This window comes from Lithobates pipiens, unplaced genomic scaffold (genome assembly GCF_037356315.1).
Source record: "Lithobates pipiens isolate NorthernLeopardFrog02 unplaced genomic scaffold, aLitPip1_a1.2 Scaffold_16, whole genome shotgun sequence".
Taxonomy (NCBI): domain Eukaryota; kingdom Metazoa; phylum Chordata; class Amphibia; order Anura; family Ranidae; genus Lithobates; species Lithobates pipiens.
The window spans coordinates 562,552,064-562,570,510 of record NW_027507748.1 but is presented as its reverse complement, the minus strand read 5'-3'; the positions used below and the strand labels follow the sequence as shown (position 1 = coordinate 562,570,510).

Sequence of the window (18,447 nt, the reverse complement as noted above, 5' to 3'; positions counted from 1 at the left end):
GAAATATCCAAAATGTAAAATGGCTGTATTAATGGAAATCTTATACTCCCATAGGGCTAAATGTAGATTGGGACCCCAATCGTTTTATTGCAACTAGTTAATTTAGTTTACACTAATTTTAGACTGATTCATTTTATTAATATAATAATAATTTCAACACCTTTAAAATTTGTCCTTATTTCATTACTATTAATTATATTATAATTTTTCGCTTGATATATGCCCACATTTGCTATTGTTTAACCACTTGCCGACCAGTGCACGACGATGTACGTCGACATAACGGCACGGGCAGGCAAATGGGCGTACATGTACGTCCCTTTAAATTTGCCGCCCTGCCGCGCTGGTCGGGACCCCCGTGAGTCCGGTCGCGATCCCCGCGATCGTCTCACGGAGCGGCCGAATGGAGAAGTGCCGTTGTAAACAACATTTCTCCATTCTGCCTAGCAACTAGTGACGCTGATCTCTGCTCCATGTGATTGGAGCAGAGATCAGTGTTCACTAAATGAAAGCCCAACCCCCCCACAGTTAGTAACACACCCCTAGGAACACTTAACCACTACACTGCCACCCACTGGTTAACCCCTTCACTGCCAGTGTAATTTACACAGGAATCACTGCATTTATATAGCAGTGATTACTGTATAAATGACAATGGTCCCAAAAATGTGTCAAAAATGTCCGATGGGTCCCCCACAATGTCGCAGTCACAATAAAAATCGCTGATCGCCGCCATTACTATTAAAAAAAAAAAAATAATAAAAAATGATTAATAAAAATGCTATAAAACTATCCCTATTTTGTAAACGCTATAACTTTTGCGCAAACCAATCAATAATCGCTTATTGCGATTTTTTTTTATCAAAAATATGTAGAAGAATACGTATCGGCCTAAACTGAGGGAAAAAAATGTTTTTTTATATATTTTTGGGGGATATTTATTATAACAAAAAGTAAAAAATAATGCGTTTTTTTCAAAATTGTCGCTCTATTTTTGTTTATAGCGCAAAAAATAAAAACCGCAAGGGTGATCAAATACCACCAAAAGAAATCTCTATTTGTGGGAAAAAAAGGACGTCAATTTTGTTTGGGAGCCACGTCGCACGACCGCGCAATTGTCAGTTAAAGCGACGCAGTGCCGAATCGCAAAAAGTGGTCTGGTCTTTGACCAGCAAATTGGTCCGGTCTGAAAGTGGTTAAGGACACATTATTGTTATTATTTTAGAACTCAAATCGATTGGAATATGTAGCTTTGCCAGACTATTACTACATTTTTGTTTAGAGATTATTAATTTTACCTTTTGGGCTTGTCATTTTATAACTCTTTTTGTAGACCCATAGACTGCCTCCAACATATTCATTTATTAGAATTGTTTTCAGTTCGATTGTTTAGTGGCTACAGGTTAATGGAGTTTAGTCTATTTATGAATATCTTCACTTGCTGGTCCTTTAGAGAATAGTGGCAGTTTTTTAAGTGGTTTGACCACAACAAAATGGTGCTAAAACTGTAAGTCAGGTAATGCAGTCCCAGGAATTAGCTGGTTAGACCACAACAAAATGCTGCCGAAAAACAGGAAGTGATGTACTGGAGCTTTGGAAAAAGGCTACACAATAATGGCCGCTATAGTCAAACAAACAGACAGCTCTTGAAGATGCGCATTTGTGTGAAACATACGTAGAGCTAAACTATGAGGTGATAGAGGTCGCGCCGCCATTCTCTGCATTATTGGCGGCCCCTTATGCAAGTTTGAAAGCAGCATTTGTTTTTATACTGGATGTTTTTAATGTATATTTGGGAATATTAAACTACTACACTATGAGCAAAAATATTGATTTGGTTGGTGACTTCATGCTGATAACTCTGATACTATCCAGTGGTGTAATGGAATAGAGCAGTCTGGTCCTGCCATCTGTGGAGCGAGAGTGGTGATGCTGGATGCCATTTGCACAAAGCGTTATTGCTTTTCTAGTAGTAGACAGCATATCCCTCTGGTGAGCATGTATTTTTTACCATTGGTGAAGGATTGGCACTACAGGTGTTTCAAAGCGTTGGGTAAAACCCATAAAAATATGAACGGTTTACTTTTGTTGTTTGACAAACTTCAGTTTATGGTTACATTTCATGGAACACTTTATTATTATTTTAGTGCTGCATTTTTGTTATAATTTCACTGCTTCTGCTGTTCATTTTGAAGATAACTTGCTCCACAGTGTCAGCAGCTACAGAGGTCAGTGTTAAAGCTCATTTACTACATGCTAAAGAAGAATTTCAGGTTCCAGCTTGGACAAATGTAACTATGCATATATGATCATACCCATGGGATCTTTTTGGAAGCTGGAAATTACTGTAGTAGGCGCCGCTACTTCAATGATTTCCACTAGTTTCCCATGCCCTTCTACATTCAGAACACAGGAGGTTGGGCTGCTCAGAACAGGCACCATTCAGAGAATTCTAGCATTTTATCAGTTGGTGGACGTAGAGAGTGTGATGTCACCTCCCTGTTTCTCCACTTCATCCAATCAGAGAATGCTTTGCATACATTGCTGAGAGGGGCTCAATATATTCTGGAAGTACTAAGATCACTGTATATAGTTAGAGTAACTCCACTTTTGTTGAGAAAAAAAAAATCCCCTCTGGGTGATCTATGTACATTGCAGGGAATTTGACAAGCTTTGTTGCAGATTCCTACCTTTTGTTATTCTGAACAAAATCCCTGTGTGCTCGTACTCATGTGCAGAAGGGCGTCTAATGGGAGTTGTTTCTTAATTATCAACCAGCTGATGCACCTGCAAAGCTTTAATGAGGAAAATTGCAAGGACTGCATCTCTTTAGATGTGATTTACTATTGGGAATATCTCACCAAAAATAAAATTTTTGTTGCAGGGGATGCCTGAAATCTGACTTGTATCTTAGTGCAGACTTCTGGGAAAATTAGCGAACCAATCACACAAGCCCGAAATAACATATCTGAGAGGTGTTCTGTACACAGTCTGTGTACAGAACACCTCCAGGTAGCCATATTGCATTGCATTTCACAGAAAATTACAGAGCTGCAGATTGAAAAGGAAAGGTAATTTTTAATAACATTCAATCACGACTTGTGTCGCAATTGTATATGCTATATTATTTATTTATTTATTTTCCACGAAAGTGGCATTAACCTTTAACCACGTAAATAAGCCTAAGAACAGGGCATTTATTACTAAAGACCATACCTACTTTGCTACTAAAATCTCCCTTCAACGCTGCAGAAACATCCAATTATGAACCACTCTTAGCTTAGTCTAAACGTAAAATTTGACTAGCACAACATCTTTTCATTTATAGAGTATTTTGCAAATGTGCTATATGTGGCTATTCCCATCAGTGTAACTTTTTCCCCAAAGTACACTGCATTGCCAAAATGTTTGTGAACACATGATCATCACACCTATATGGGCTTGTTGGGTTTCTCGTTAAAAAAAGAATAGGCATTATTATAGAGTCCTTCACTCGTTAAAACAGCCTGTATTTCTCTGGGAAGGTTTTCTACAATAATTTGGAGTTTAACTGTAGGAATTAGGTACTCATTTATCCAAAAGAGGTCAGGTACAAAAACTGGCATTTCAACTCATCCCAAAGGTCTTTAGCAAAGTGGAGGTCAGGGCTCTGGATGGGAAATCTAAGTTCCTCCACACCAAACTCATCATATCTTTGTCTTTATGGACCTGGCACAGAGGGGCAAAGTTAGGTTTGGTTTATGTTGAAACAAGAAATGGTCTTCCCCAAACTATTCCCGCGAGGTTGGGTGTGCACAATAGTTTAACAGTACCCTTCACTGGAAACTTCATTTGAGGAGGTGGCCACATACTTTTGGCCAGACAGTGTAGTGTAGTATAATTAAAATTGCTTATTTTTGAATACTGAAAAATGTATCTGGCTAAATTTCAAAGCAGGGCTTTGATGCCTCTTATCATTTTCATTCTCGAGATTGAAGTTTAGCAGCATATATTACTAATTTATTATGCGAATGGTTATATATAAATTCATCTTACCTGATTATCTAAATTAATATTCATTTTGTTTGACATTATTTTCACTTTAAGTATACAAAACTCTCGGTCCTTTTTGACTCGTGCGGAAACCTGGTACTTCTGGAATATTAAAGGGAAAATTGTTCAAATTTAGATTAAATTTTGAGGCAAGTCAATGATCTTATATCAGCTCTAGATATTAGATTGAAGGGCAGGAAAGGTCAGAAAGGTCCGATAGGTCAGACAGCAGATTTCTCACTGAGAACAACAAGCAATGAGTTTTTATCAGCCTGTCTGTGAATGTATAGAATGCCTGATCAGCCAAGATTTAGATTTTCTCTTAGACACCATTTACAGGTTTTAGTGGCTTAAACCTAGTGAAACATTTCCTTTTCTTTAAAGAACATGGATTTATTCATGGAAGCTTGTATAGAGACTGGCGAGCGGCGCTGTATATGATAATAAACAATCCTTGCAGTAGGAAAGTGCTTGCTATCAACCAAAAGGAAGCACTGCATTGATTCTAGAGATAAACAATTTAAAAGTACACTATAGCAAAAAAATATGGTATTTTGGTGACTATATAAGGCCTAATAAATATAGTCAGCATATGAATTCTTTTATTTTTATTTTTTATTTTTTTTTATATATATTTTTTCCACATTTTTATGCAGGACAAGCTGTCCAGCAAAACTGACAATTACAGCAGTAACAAACCATAGAACACTGTCGAGGGTGCTTGTTGGTCCAGAAGAGTGGGGTACTCTGAACTTGGTATGACTTCTCGCAGACATGATATGGGCTATGCCAAATTTATTTTATTTTTCATTTTAGATAAAGTAAGGGGGGGTTATAACTCCTGTCAATAATTTGTTGCTATCTGTGGCCCATTGGGGAGATTCCTTTCACGTTTTGTCCCTTAGCCAAAACAGATAGTGGGAAGAAATCCCCAGAGTTACCAGGCCTAGTATCCCATTGGGAAATCCCTCTCCATTCCTGTTCTGGACTAATCAAAATTTACGATTTTCTTTCACTTTCACTCTTGGCGATAATGGTCAAAGGGACAAAGAGAGCGAGTGAACCTCCCCTAACAGGGACACAGGGGTCGAGTACAAAATCTGGTACAGCTGTGCATGGTAGCCAATTGGCTTCTAGCTTGTTCAATTAAGATTTGACAATGAAATCTGGAAGCTGATTGGTTTCTCTCCAGAGCTACACCAGATTTTGCTCTCTCCAGTTTTAATAAATAAACCCCAGAAACGGCAATAAAAACCCGACAGGTGTTTTAATCCCTCTTCACTCTATATAAAACAAACATATTTCCTTAATTTATATTTAAACCCTTTTTCCTAAAGAAAATAATAATATGTTGCTGTAATTGCTGTAACAATTTTAAAAAGTGTTAGTGGAATTTTGCTTTCATTTTGAGTTAAGCTTGTTCTTATTTTTTATTTTATCAATCCAGCGGGCTGAACGCAAAAAAACGTATTCTTCCAACCACATAAACGAGGTGGGCTGAGGAATCCTTCTGCTGGGACATTGTATTCTGATAGTGGGACTCTCCACTGTCAGAATACACTGATCAATGGCTGAAGCCGCTGATCGACAAAAGTGCTCCCGCTTGTCTTGACAAAAGTTGAGCCAACGACTGACTTTTGTCACATTGGGATAGCTTGGGATAGCTTTACATGGACTGAAATTAGGCCAGTCCTTGCTGAACTTGACACATTTTGATCCATCTATGGCCAGAATTACTTAAAGGCTATTTAACTGTATATGTAAAACTATGCCTATCCTGTTTGCAAGTTGATAAATTTCACTGCAGAACTAACAGCATCACCCTGTTAAAGGAATTGGAAAAATAACAGATCTACTGTCAGGATCAACAGGTAATAAAACAATGTTACAGGGTGGACTCCTGTGGTATTGCCAATGACCAACTGCATCATATATGCTTTTTTTTTGCCTTCAGTTACATTTTAAATAAAAGATGCTACACTTAGTTACCTATGTTATACTTGTGACTCAGCAAACACAAAAGCTCTGGATGGTGGCTTACAAATATATATCTGGAAAAAAAGACAAAGTAGACTGGTATAAATATATTCACAAACAATGGTGCCTTCTCTATAATAATCTATAATATCTATGGGCATAAGGTTTAAACCAAATGCAGAACAAAAAAAAGTCTTGGCATTAAAAAGAGAACTAAAGTTTTCTAAAATCATCTTTATTTTAATTTTGATTTTGTAAAGGAATATTCACTGATTGGAAAAATAAGTCCAAATGATACAGGACCTGTGATTTATTTTCTTGACAAATTTGTTAATTGTACCAATGTTTATCAAAATCAATAAACAAAATATTGATTAAATTAAATGGTAGCATTAGTTGAATTTACATGTCAAATCTTAGTATTTCTTGTAGTTACAAGCATTTAAAGATTTAAGTAGGCTATATGTTTTTAGAAAGACTAAGGTGTTACAATCAATTTTAACAATTATATAATCAAGAGCAACAAAAATGTTTAAAGTTGTTAAACTTTTCACTTTTAGAGTAATATGTAATAAAGAAATAATATTAATTACTATGAGATTCAGTTACTTATAATAGGACATTAGAGCTTACTATTATTGTATTATAATTGAGCATTATAAAAGTGAATGTTTCGCTACCATTTTGTTATGTAATTATAAATAGGAGAAGACAGGATAGAATAACCACCTCGCGCCCGCCCTATAGCCGAATGAAGGCCGTAGAGCAGACGCTTTCGTCCGGGAGGCCGTCCCTGGACGTCCTGTTGTTTACTTCCGCAATGTGCGCCACCACGGGCGCGCATCGGGGAAGTTCTGTGTTTGCCGTGTCCCCCGGAGACAGGCAAACACAGATCGCTGTAAATGGCCAATCACAGCAGCCGTTTACAGCGCGATCGGCGTGTCCAATGTGAGATGATCTCATATGTAAACATATGAGATCATCTCTCAGCGCCGCTCTCCCTCCTCACACAAACAGAGTGTGAGAGGGGAGAGATGAACGGCTGCAGCGGCCGTAAGTGTAAAAAAAAAAAAAAAAGTAAAAAAAAAGTGCCATCCTCCCCCAGTGCCATCCGCCACAGTGCCATCCTGCCCCTGTGCCATCCGTCCCAGTGCTACCTGCCCCCAGTGCCACCTGTTAGTGCCATATGTCCCCAGTGCCACCTGTTGTCAGTGCCATTTGTCCCCAGTGCCATCTGTCATCAGTGCCACGTATAAGTGCCATCTGTCATCAGTACCACGTGTCATCAGTGCCACATAGTGCCATCTGTCATCAGTGCCACATATTAGTGCCATCTGTCATCAGTGCCACGTATCAGTGCCATTTGTCCTCAGTGCCACGTCAGTGTCACGTGCCATCTGTTGTCAGTGTCACGTGTCATCAATGCCACTTATCAGTGCGATCTGTCATCAGTGTCACGCGTCATCGGTGCCACTTATTAGTGTCATCGGTGGCACGTATTAGTGCCATATGTCATCAGTGCCACATATTAGTGCCATCTGTCATCAGTGCCACGTGTCATCAGTGCCACGTATCAATGCCATCTGTCATCAGTGTCACGTGTCATTGTCCTGGTGCTCCAGGGCCTTCAAAAGTGTAATAAGTAGTCAACAAGTTAGATGTGCAATTTATGCTCCTAGAACACGTGATGGCGCTCCCTGCATGTTGGGCCTCTCTATGTGGCCAGGCTGTGAAAAAGTTCCACACATGTGGTATTGTAATACTCAGGAGGAGTAGCAGAATTTTTTGGGGGTGTCATTTGTGGTATACACATGCCACGTGAGAGAAATAACCTATTACAATGACAATTTTGTGGAAAAAAATAAAAAAAATGAAAAATCTTAATTTTGCAAAGAATTGTGGGAAAAAAATGACAACATCAAAAAGCTCACCATGCCTCTTACTAAATACCTTGGAATGTCTACTTTACAACAAGGGGTCATTTGGGGGGTATTTGTACTTTCTGACTTGTTCAGGTCACAAGAAATGAGATCGGCCACCAGTACATCAGATGTGATCAATTTTGTGCGATTCGCACCACAGCTTGTAGACTCTCTAACTTTCACAAAGACCAAATAATATCCACTAATTTGGGTTATTTTTACCAAAGATATGTAGCAGTATAAATTGTGGCCAAAATTTATGAAGATAAATTAATAATTTGCATAATTCTGTCACAGAAACAAAGAAATATACGTTTTTTTTCAAAATTTTCGGTCTTTTTTCATTTATAGCGCAAAAAATAAAAACCCCAGAGGTGATCAAATACCACCAAAAGAAAGCTCTATTTGTGGGAAAAAAAGGAAAAAAAATTCATTTGGGTACAGTGTTGCATGACTGAGTAATTGTCATTCAAAGTGTGAGAGCACCGAAAGCTGAAAATTGGTCTGGGCAGGAAGGGTGTTTAAGTGCCCAGTAAGCAAGTGGATAAGGAGAGAAGAAAAGACTATAAAAGTAAAGTAAAGATAAGAAGAGGAAAAGAAAAAAAAAGTCTAGTTTAGTAGAGGTTTGCAGGGATTTCTTAGTAACAATATATGGATAGTATCTATTTAGCAATTATTCAAAACAAAATTATATAGTTACTAAGATCTAAGTAAAGAAGTGTCAAAATTAGGAGAAAGAGTGGGCCACCCAAGGACTCCATATTTTCTCAAATCTAGGTATGGCATCGTTGGATATGGCATCTGTTTTCTAGAGGATCGTGGCTTGATGTATTCTATTTGTAGTTTCAGAAAGCATTAATGATGAGGCCTTCCATGCTTTAGCGATGGTCTGCTTTGCGGCTGTGGTAATTTGTAGAAGGAGTTTAAATTGTGTATAGGACATTTGGGTAGGCTTTAAATTTAGAAGCGCAATTGTCGGATCTGGGATGATAGTTTTCTTGAATAATTTAGAGAGCATTAGGAATATTTCTTTCCAATAATTTTTTGCTATATGGCAATCCCAAAAGATATGAAAATGCGTTCCTAGATCACCACAGCCTCGAAAGCAAAGTGGAGAGTATTGTGGAACATATTTTGCAATCCTAACGGGGACCAGATACCAACGCATAAAGGACCTGTGATTGCATCCACAAAGTTGTGCAGTAACCAGCAGTGACCCCGGCATAAGACCTTACAGTAAAGGATTTGCTTAAGTGCTGAAATGTACATTTGTGATGCATCAATGTACAACCATTTACGTCAATATTACTGACCCAAATTCCATAGTGGGTCACAAAGGCTTCCCTTAATATTACATTTGTGAGTATAAGTGTGAGAGAGATGTATCTATCAATTGGAATTTTCTTTTACAAAGTATTTTATTTGTGGAACAGTTAAATTCAACAGGTCACATTGACAGTTAGATGGTTACCATAAATGTAGCATACAGGAAAACAAATAAATCCCCATGCGGGAAGGTACGGTCGGGATGTAAGAAACATCACCATAGCAATGTAAGGTTATTTAAAGTCCTTCTAGTGGAGCAGTCTGTGTTCCAGATTATGGTCTATCGTCGTGATATAAGGCCAAGGCAGATCCAATAAACGAGTAGAGTACGAAGCTGTACAGTCAATGTAAAGAGAGGCTGACTATACATGTGAAAAAATATACTTTAATGGTGGTGTGCAAACATTGTAACCATTTTGTATAAAAGTAATAATTATAGTATGACCGAAACTGAGGCGTAAGAGAGAAGTAACTTGTAGTCTAGCCCAACTTTTATTTTTACACCTCTGCTATTGCCATTGGAAGCCATGCTTTCTGGCTATTTAAAGAGGTTCTCCTGCAAAATAGGCTCATATTTACAGAAAGTATCAGTTCAGTTCCTGCATTCCAATGAGCAGGGGTGGTTTAGGAGCTCTGTATACAGTGCCCCAAAGATGCTGCTTGAAGACCGTTGAAGAACGGACCCGGGTAAGGGCGGCGCTGGATCATGGTACAGGTGAAGAACCAGCCCAGCTAAGGGCAGCACTGGATCATGGTACAGGTGAGTGTCTGTTTATCATTCACTTGCCGACCGGCTCACGCCGATATACGTCGGCAAAGTAGCACAGGTGCGCAAAATCCTGTATGGGTACGTTGGCCCTTTAAGAGGGTGCGCGCAGCCTGCTGCACGGCGGGGGACCCGATGCACGTGGCCACTGGGAGCGATCACCGCCGGCCACGCCCACGAGCACCAGTACGGAGATTTGTGTGTGTGTAAACACACAAATCCCTGTGCTACTAAAGGTGAGGAGACATGTTGTTTCTTCCTAGTAAATAGGAACAACGATATGTCTCCTCTCTTACTCAGTCCTATCCCCATACAGTCATAACACACTAAGGGAACACACATTTAACCCCTTGATCGCCCCCCTAGCATTAACCCCTTCCCTACCAGTGATGTTTACACAGTAATCAGTGCATTTTTATAGCACTGATCGCTGTATAAATGTCAATGGTCCCAAAAATGTGTCGAAAGTGTCCGATCTGTCCACTGTAATGTCGCAATAAAAATCGCAGCTTGCCTCCATTACTAGTAAAAAAAAATGCCACAAATTTTTCCCATAGTTTGCAGACGCTATAACTTTTGCGCATACCGATCAATTTACACTTATTGCAATTTTTTTTTTTACCAAGAATATGTAGAAGAATATATATTGGCCTGAACTGATGAAGAAATGTGTGGGGATATTTATTATAGCAAAAAAAAAAAAAGCAAAAATCTTTTTTATTTTTTTTCAAAATTGTAGCTATTTTTGTTTATAGTGTAAAAAATAAAAACCGCAGAGGTGATCAAATACCACCAAAAGAACGCTCTATTTGTGGGGAAAAAAAGAACGCAAATTTGGGTACAGCATCACATGACTGCGCAATTACCAGCGATGCAGTGCCAAATTGTAAAAAGTACTCTGGTCAGGAAGGGGGTAAAATCTTCTGGGGCTGAAGTGGTTAAAAGTCAGACGCTACAATTTTTGTAGCTGCTGACTTTCAATTTTTGCAGAATTGACTGAAGCTCTCTTTAAAGGGGTTCTGCACTCATAATACAACATTTGCCCATTCTGTTGCCTCTAGTTAATATATCTCATAATGCCACCTGTTTTTTTTTTTTGATTCACCTACCTTTTGTAATCTTCAGTACTTTATTTTAAACCCCTGCGGCGATGGGCGGTCTCTTGCGGGGATCAGCGTAATTTCCTGTTGAAGCCCGCACTGTCTCCTGGGATCTCGTTCGTGTAATCCCAGGAGACATTGCGGCTAATGCACCCGACATCTCGCGAGATTTCGGGTGCTACAGCCGACATCTCGCGAGATTTCGGGTGCTACAGCCGACATCTCGCGAGATTTCGGGTGCTACAGCCGACATCTCGCGTGATTTCGGTAATTACAGCCGAGATCTCGCGAGATCTCGGCTGTAATTACCAAAATCACGCGAGATGTCGGCTGTAGCACCCGAAATCTCGCGAGATGTCGGGTGCATTAGCCGCAATGTCTCCTGGGATTACACGAACGAGATCCCAGGAGACAGTGCGGGCTTCAACAGGAAATTACGCTGATCCCCGCAAGAGACCGCCCATCGCCGCAGGGGTTTAAAATAAAGTACTGAAGATTACAAAAGGTAGGTGAATCAAAAAAAAAAAACAGGTGGCATTATGAGATATATTAACTAGAGGCAACAGAATGGGCAAATGTTGTATTATGAGTACAGAACCCCTTTAAGGAGCTGAGGGCCGTAAATGAACAAACAGTCAAACCCGATGATTAATCACTAGAAGTCTAAAGAACGATATTTATTTTAATGAAGTTGTCCTTCAGTAGGGTAACTCCACTTTTGTGGGGAAAAAAGACTCAGTTAGACTTACCGGTGACGGTATTTCTAAGAGCCTTTCAGGACAACCCCGGAGAGAGTAGCTCCACCTTGCAATCAGGAAACACATGCCCACTTTAAAAACACCTCCTCCTCCTCCATGGCTTCAGTTATTGTGGCCTTCCTACGCTGGAAAACAAAGCACAGAAAGCACAACACCATGGTAGAACTTAATACATTTACTAAGCATAACCTAGGGAGGGAAGTAACGGTTGTCCTGAAAGGCTCTTAGAAATACCGTCACCGGTAAGTCTAACTGAGTCTTTCTCAAATCGCCTTTCAGGACAACCCCGGAGAGGATAACCGAGAAACTTACCCTAGGGCGGGACTACTGCCTGCAGTACCTTCCTGCCGAAGGCCTGATCTGCTGCAGACAGTAGATCTAACCGGTAATGCCGGAGAAATGTCGAATAACTGGACCAAGTGGCAGCCTTGCAGATTTGTTCAGGCGTGGCACCGGCCCTTTCAGCCCAGGAAACTGCCGTGGATCTAGTAGAGTGGGCAGCAATACCTGAGGGAGGTATTTCTCCTTTTGCTTTATAGGCTTCTGTTATAGCCAACTTAAGCCACCTACCCAGCGTACTTTTAGAAGCTTTCTCCCCCTTGCGTGATCCAGAAAATATCACAAAGAGGGCGTTTGATTTTCTAAATTCTTTAGTAACTTTCAGAAACTGTAAAAGACATCTTCTCACATCCAATGTGTGAAAAACTTCCTCTCCTGCATTTGCTGGGCTTGCAGAGAATGTAGGTAACACTATTTCCTGTGATCGATGGAAAGTTGAGGATACTTTCGGTAGGAATGCTGGATCCGTCCTCAGTACCACCCTGTCCTGATAAATTCTAAGGAAGGGTTCTGTAATAGCTAGAGCTTGGAGCTCGCTGACTCTCCTGGCCGAGGTGATGGCCACCAAAAAGATTGTTTTTAAAACCACCTTCTGCAAAGAAGCTTCCTGTAAGGGTTCAAACGGTGCTCCCGAGAGACCCTGTAAAACTGTAGACAAATCCCAACTGGGAAAGTCTTTAAGGGCTACTGGTCTATTTCGAGCAAGAGCCCTAAAAAATCTAGAAATTAAAGTTTCTTTAGATAAAGTCTTTTCAAAGAAAACTGATAAGGCAGCCACCTGAGTCTTCAGGGTACTGGCTGCGAGACCCTTCTCCATTCCTTCATGGAGAAACTCCAAGACTGACACCGTGCTCTTGACCTTGAGTTCTCTAGAACTGCACCAGGAGTTGAACTTTTTCCAGACCTTCATGTAAATTGCCTGTGTAACTGCCTTCCTACTGGACAGCAGGGTCTTTACTACTTTATCTGAGAGACCTTTAGCCTTTAACAGGTCCTCCTCAGAAACCAGGCGGTTAGCTGCAGGAGTTCCACTTCTGGATGACTTACTGTCCCCTGGGATAACAGATCTTTTCTGAGTGGTAACCTCCATGGGGGCTTCGAGGCTAGGTTTCGAAGACCCGCGAACCAGGGTCTTTTTGGCCAAAAAGGAGTGACTAGTATTAAGTCTGTCCTTTCTTCCCTGAATTTCCTCAGTACTAGTGGAATTAGAGGAAAGGGGGGAAAGGCATAGCACAGCTGGTAATGCCAGGGGTGAGCGAATGCATCCAACCCTATTGCTGCATCTCCTCGGTGAAGAGAAAAGAATCTGTCCACCTTTGAGTTCTGCTGGCTGGCAAAAAGGTCTACCTGAGGAACCCCCCAGGCCTCGGAGATCATCAGGAACACTTCCTGATTCAGACTCCATTCTGCCTCTAGCAATTTGCGCCTGCTTAGGAGGTCCGCAAACAAATTCTGAGAGCCCTTCAGATGCACTGCCGATAGTGAGGCTGTGTTCTGTTCTGCCCAGGCTAACAACAGATTGGCCAGCTCCATCAAGCTCCTGCTTCTGGTTCCCCCTTGCTTCATAATGTAGGTAACCGCTGTTGTGTTGTCTGACAACACCTGAACATGGTGGCCTCTCAAACTCTGCTGAAATGCCACTAAACCCAGAAAGATCGCCTTCAACTCCCTCCAGTTGGATGATCTTTGAGCTTCCTGTTTGGACCAGACCCCCTGAGATGTCTGACCATCCAGATGGGCTCCCCAGCCCCAGGCACTTGCGTCTGTAGTAAGGCGCTTGTCCACAGGAAAGGTCCACACCAGGCCCCTTGAGAGGTTTGCCTGGTCTCTCCACCACCAAAGAGCCCTTTTCGTCTTTGACGAAATTTTTAGCTGTTTTTCCAAAGGATCCTGATGGGACCAGCTTGACAGAACCTCCCTCTGAAGGGGTCTGGAATGGAACCTGGCCCACTGAACAGCCGGGATTGCTGCCGTAAGCAGGCCCAGAACTGCCATAGCCATCCTGACTGAGACTGTCTGGTTGCTCTGTATCCGCTGTACAGCTAGCTGTAACTTTTCCTGTTTTTCCAACGGCAGGAAAACTTTCTGGAGAATCGAATTTAATGTATACCCCAGAAATTTCATTTCCTGTGAGGGGGTCAGGATTGACTTCTCTAGGTTTAGAAGCCATCCCAGGCCCTCGAGGTGAGACTGGGCCCTCTGGAGATTGACTAGGACCTGCTCCCTGGAGTCTGCAAAAAACAAAAGGTCGTCCAGATAAGGAACGACTGGAATCCCCTTCAATTTCAGGGGTTCCAAAGCCTCTGCCATAATCTTCGTAAAGACCCTGGGAGAGGACGAGAGTCCGAACGGCAGAGCCCTGAATTGGAGGTGCCATACCGAACTCCCTACCTTCAATGCCAGGCGCAGGAACTGCTGCGATGCCTGATGAATTGGTATATGAAGGTAGGCATCCCTTAGGTCCAGGGATGCCATGAAGCATTCTGGGGTCAACAGCTTTGTGATGGAGAAAATTGTATCCATCCTGAAATGTTTGTACCGAATGAACCTGTTCAGGAATTTCAGATTCAGGATTAGACGGTACTTCCCTGAGGGTTTTTTCACCAGAAAAATATGTGAATAAAAACCCCCGCCCTGCTGGCTTACTGGGACTTGAATCAGAACCTCTTGCTGTATCAGCTAGTGTAACAACAGCTTCATTGCAGAGGCCTTCTCCTGATCCCTTGGCAATGTTGTCACATAAAACCTGCTCGGGGGTAGTTCTGAAAACTCCAACCTGTACCCCTGATCGACAACGCTCTTCACGAACAGATTTGGAGACAGCCTGTCCCATTGTTCGCGAAAAGCTGACAGTCTCCCCCCCACTGGGGAGATATTGTCACTTGTTCTTAGGGGACTGCTCTGGGGGAGATCTAAAGAGGACTCCACCCCTGCCTTTGCCCTTCTGTGAACCCCATCTGCTCTTGTGCTCCTGGTCTTTTTTATGGGACTGCTGAAAAGCACGAAAATTCTTTTTAGCCATCTGCTTTTTCTTAACTGGAAAAGCCTTCTTTTTATCGGCTGTTCTATCCAGCACAGACTCTAAATCAGGACCAAAGAGCAAGTCACCCGAGAAGGGAAGACCACACAGCTTGACCTTAGAGGCAGTGTCCCCAGACCATGTTTTCAGCCAAACTGCTCTCCTGGCTGAATTTACAAGAGCCGAAGACCTAGCGGCCAGTTTAACTGATTCTGCTGATGCATCCGCCATGTATTTGACTGCATTCAGGATCAGTGGAAAGGACTCTAAGAGATCCTTGCGGGGTGTCCCCGCCTCAATATGGCTCTTCAGCTTCTCTACCCAACATTCCAGATTCCTGGCCACCACCGTAGCTGCCATTGCTGGTTTTAGACTGACTGACGCAGCATCCCAAGCTTTTTTAAGGATGGAGTCAGCTTTTTTGTCCATTGGGTCTTTAAGGATCCCCATATCTTCAAAGGCTAGATCCGTTCGTCTGGATACCTGCGAGAAAGCTGCATCGACTCTGGGTTTCTTGTTCCAAACCTCTGAGTCCTTATCTTCGAAGGGAAACCTTCTTTTGAGAGCTTTAGAGAAGAAAGGGGCTTTTTCTGGGTCCTTCCACTCCTTTCTCACTGAGTCTGAGAGGACCCTGTGGACAGGAAAAACTCGCCGTTTTGTTTCGTCCAACCCCTGGTACATTTTGTCATGAACTGACAGTTGTACTCTTTCTTCCTGAATTTCTAGAGTAGTGTAGATTGCTTTTAAAATATCATCTACTTCCTCTAGTGATAGCTTGAATTTGGAGCCCCTGCTATCTTCTTCCTCTTCCTCCTCCTCCTCAGAATCCCTGAAGGAGATGAGAGTACTACCCCCTTCGTCTCCAGACTCTTCAGTTTCCACCTGTCTGGATGACGACACCCTGGGGCTGGGCGGTAAGTTCTGAGGCTCGGTCTGTGCGGGAGGGTTTTGTATCAGGATGGACTTGACTGAACTCAAAGAGTTTGTCAGCTCTTTAACCGAAGAAAACAAATCCTTATATTGTTGAGATGTTTCCTCTTCCACCAATTCTCTGATACAATTTCTGCACATTGCCTTCTGCCATGAATCTCTGAGGGGGGTTTTGCAGGAAGGACATTTTCTCTGACCTGGTCTAGCTTTTCCTAGTGATTTTTCCTGAAACGACATACAGGTTTAATTCACTAAAAGCTCTCAACAACCAGTTGCTTAACACCAAGCCAGTGCAGAGACCCACCACCAAACAGACCTACTAGTGAGACCCCAGAACTAGGCTGCAAAAGGTCAGAGCGAAGTCCACCTCTGACCTGCAGCGACAGGCCCCCAAGAGGGGGGAACAAACAAAGACATACCCACAGTAAAGCAGAGGGTGCCAGTGCACCTTACGTACCTGGGCTGGACCGGTGCTGGGGACGCCTGTCTCCGCCATAGCTGGCTTGCACTCTTCCATCGTTTGAGTGAGGCAGCTATTTTACAAACAGCTCTCATTTTAAATTTTCCCGGCCGCCGCGTCATCAAGGCCGGCCGGAAGCGGAAGCACACGGTCACCTGACCCGCCCCATGACCCCTGCGTTCCAGGCGCTGAACCACGGCGCCACGCCCCCTCAGAGCGCCCGCGCGTCACCGTGAACGACGCCGTCGCCGCCCGGGACCCGGCGCCGAAAACGGAGCCATGCCGCTGACCTGCAGCGGCCTCCGCCAGCAACAGAGCCCTCCCTGCGCTAACAAGCGGACACCGGGCACCCGACGCCGGCACTCCGAGGGTCCTTACTCCCGTGAGATGGCGGGACCAGGAGCTCCAGGAGTCCTCTCCCCGTGGAGATGCTGCTGGGGGTCAAAGAGAAACAACCTGCAACAAAAGGTAAGCCTTACTCCCCTGCAGAGAGTGTAGCTCTCCCTGGTTCAGGCACATGCTTCCTCCAAGGAGGAAACACAATAACTGAAGCCATGGAGGAGGAGGAGGTGTTTTTAAAGTGGGCATGTGTTTCCTGATTGCAAGGTGGAGCTACTCTCTCCGGGGTTGTCCTGAAAGGCGATTTGAGAAATATAGCCAATTACAAAAAAAAAAAATAAAAAAAAAAAACACACACACACACACAATATGGCCTGTATATTTGCTACACAATCCATGTTGTAAATTAAATTGATTATAAAGTCTTTTTTTTTGCTATTAAAATAACAAACATGTTGTACTTACCTGCTCTGTAGCAGTGGATTTGCACAGAGCAGCACGGATCCTCCTCTTCTCGGGTCCCTCTTCGCTGCTCCTGGCCCCTCCTTCCTGTTGAGTTCCCCCACAGCAAGCAGCTTGCTATTGGGGCACCCGAGCCGAGCCTGTGTGTCTCCCTCTCTCTCCTGATTGGCTAACTGACTTTGATTGACAGTTGCAGGAGCCAATGGCGCTGCTGCTGTGTTTCAGTGAATTAGAGTCTTGGGCGGCCGAAAGACTTGTGGACATCACTGGACAGAGATGGGGCTCAGGTAAGTATTAGTGGGTACAGGGGAGGTTGCTGCACACAGAAGGCTTTTTATAATAATGCATAAAATGCATTAAGATAATAAACCTTCTGCCTTTTCAACTCTTTTAATCTTAATAAAAATGACCTTTCCTTTTCAATCTACAGCGTGGTCATTTTCTGTAAAATTCAATGCAATATGGCAACCTGGGGGCCTTGTGTATGCAGTCAGTGTACAGAACACCAGAAATTTAATTTCCTGCTTGCGTGATTGGCTCACTGATTTTCCCAGACGTCTGCTGTAGGCACCCTCTGCAATAGGAATTTTAGTTATGATTACATCCACCTAGGGGTCAAAGTGATTCTAAATGCTATGACCTCTTTCACACTACCGATCCGTTCAGGTCCGCCTGTCAGTTTTTCAGGCGGACCTCAACAGATGCTCCATAGAGGTCTATGGAGCGTCGGATGTCAGCGGTGACATGTCCGTTGACATCTGACCCGCACCGATCAGAAAAAGTGTGACGGAGGAAAAACCTACTTTTTCATCCGTCATCGGATCAGGTGACGACTGACTCTGCGGTCCGTCGTCATTTGATCCCCCATAGGGGAGAGCGGCGCTCTGGCAGGTCTGTCCCTGCACAGTGTGCAGAGACAGACCTGTCATCTTCCTGCTCAGCGGGGATCGACGGAGCGATCACTGATCCGCCCCGTGTGAAAGAGCCCTTGAGGTTATTTTTACCTTAATGTATTCT

The 18,447-nt window shown here is 42.8% G+C and overlaps 1 protein-coding gene across 10 annotated transcripts in view; it reads right to left on the bottom strand.

The window, feature by feature from the left end:
* DTX3 (deltex E3 ubiquitin ligase 3) overlaps nt 1–18,447 on the bottom strand; it is a 195,451-nt gene that overhangs the window by 64,951 nt on the left and 112,053 nt on the right. For 4 of the 10 annotated variants that reach the window (XM_077483614.1, XM_077483612.1, XM_077483613.1 and 1 more), the window contains 2 exons: nt 6,022–6,083; nt 4,036–4,134 (listed from right to left, as the gene is read on the bottom strand). The exons of 4 other annotated variants lie outside the window; for them this stretch is intronic. The gene's annotated coding sequence lies outside the window, so the exon portion shown is untranslated. The remainder of the gene's footprint in view (nt 1–4,035; nt 4,135–6,021; nt 6,084–18,447) is intronic. 2 more of the 10 variants (XM_077483620.1, XM_077483616.1) reach the window with 1 other exon arrangement.